The sequence below is a fragment of the Amphimedon queenslandica genome, unplaced genomic scaffold, assembly GCF_000090795.2.
Source record: "Amphimedon queenslandica unplaced genomic scaffold, v1.1 AMPQUscaffold_7231_Cont20816, whole genome shotgun sequence".
NCBI classification, from domain to species: Eukaryota; Metazoa; Porifera; class Demospongiae; order Haplosclerida; family Niphatidae; genus Amphimedon; species Amphimedon queenslandica.
Window position 1 is genome coordinate 140 of NW_003552483.1, and position 1,907 is coordinate 2,046.

The following is a 1,907-nucleotide window of genomic DNA, read 5'->3' on the forward strand; positions in this document are numbered from 1 at the left end:
ATTATTATTATTATTATTATTATTATTATTATTATTATTATTATTATTATTATTATTATTATTATTATTATTATTATTATTATTATAAACTAACCCAAGTAGGACAAAAGTAGTTTAGGAATAGAAATAGTGTTGGAAAAAAAATTAATGTAATAGTAATTTGTTCATTTTAGTGCATAATAATGTTATGGGGGAAACTGTCAGCCATATTCATTGATCTCCATTTGGTACGTGTGCCCCTAAGACATAAGATTGTGGCTCTCAAAGTTGAGAAAGTTAGATGAGTCCTAATCCACCCTAATACCTGAGCATAGTTGGTGTTCCATTATTATTATTATTATTATCATTGTTATTACTGTTGTTGTTATTATTATTATGAGAGTGAGAAGGAATATTATTATTATTATCATTATTATTATTATTATTATTATTTAGTATTATTATTATTATTTTTATTGTTATTATTATTAAGAGAGTGAGAAAAGTCTTCAACATCTTGTGAAACAGTTCAGAGGAATAGGACTGAGTATGAATACAGGGGAAAGAAAGTATTGAACAAAAAATATCTATAACAATAAGTTATTTCTTATCTTTTAAGAATAGATATGTAAGAAGCTCTTCTTGTTCGTATACAGTATCAGAAATGGTACTTACAAGAACTTGAGGAGGCATTTCCTTCAAAATGGAATAAAACCTAGGTAAAAATAATAATAATCCAAAGGAGAGTAATTAAAATTTTTATTGAAGGGTTCATGGGAACACTGGTCGCATTCCTTGTCATGCTGTTTCTGTGGAAGGCATTAAAGATGTGGTAGCATTTTTGGAGAACTATGCTGAAGACTACACCATATTACTACCTGGGAGGATACCTAGAGTGAGGGATTATGGGAAGGCCAAGCTATTGCCGTCCAGTGTGTCCCGACACAAGGTTTACCGGCAGTATGCTGATGCTGGTAGGGAACATACTCTCTGTGAAAGTAATTTACGGGCGATATTGAAGAAATTTTAGTTAGTTGTATACCAACACTTGATCCTTTTATTGACATTTCTGATGGTGGGGCATATGCTTGTTCATATCAATTTATTACTATTTTAACGTTATCATTTTGTTTAGCGTTTTTCTTACACAAAAAGTTAAAGTGTATATGCTGATAAGGACCTTAGTGTATAGATTGCTTCTTCTGTTATTGTTATCATTATTTCTTGATTTATTTGTTCATTAATTTTTTATAAATGTGTTACTGGCACTAGATTAAAGGTGGATCTGTATTTTAAGTGTGAAAACTGCTTATGGTATTTGTTCATTGATTATTGTTTTTTTAGAATTAATTTGTTTAAAGGTCCTACTTGTGCAAATAGAGTATCGAAGAGTAAAAGTAAAAGCGCATTCTCTATCTCAGGATTTAAATAAAGAAGTTGCCTTTTCTGTTAATGGTATAATGGATGCACACGTTTTAACATAATCAATTTAATTTTTTGAATGCACTTGTACAACTAGAGTTACAACTGGTACAAGTCAAATTATCATCTGTTTCTCTCTCTTTTAGTACAATGAACATCTCATAATCAAGAAACAGTTTGTTCTATGGACATTGCCGTATTCTTTAAAAGATTGTGTTAATGGTTGCTGAGTAAGTAATTTTCACATGCCCATGTCTCTGACTGTAAAATGTATTTTGTCATTATGTCTCAAATAAACGCTTGATTTTAGATTCATTAAGGCATCAGATTCAATGAAGGACCATTAATAATATAGCATTGATATTGCCTGAGCACAGATGGCAATAAAGTTACCATTGCAATTACTGGCAATCATTACTTTTGTTATTAATAACCAGACATTGCATGATGTATCTACCTTTCATCTACCATGTATTTAAAATTTTTCATATTGTATGTACTTTTGC

The 1,907-nt window shown here is 29.8% G+C and overlaps 1 long non-coding RNA gene across 4 annotated transcripts; it reads left to right on the forward strand.

Moving 5' to 3' along the window:
• Positions 1-414: 414 nt before the first annotated feature.
• Positions 415-1,899, forward strand: LOC109591791 (uncharacterized). Of its 4 annotated transcripts, XR_002189999.1 has the most exons (5): positions 416-698; positions 748-977; positions 1,341-1,434; positions 1,548-1,631; positions 1,712-1,899. It is a non-coding gene; the product is annotated as an uncharacterized LOC109591791 (long non-coding RNA). The 4 variants fall into 4 exon arrangements; XR_002190001.1 differs by having other exon boundaries at positions 415-698; positions 748-1,293; positions 1,548-1,714; XR_002190000.1 differs by having other exon boundaries at positions 1,324-1,434; positions 1,548-1,714.
• Positions 1,900-1,907: the final 8 nt, after the last annotated feature.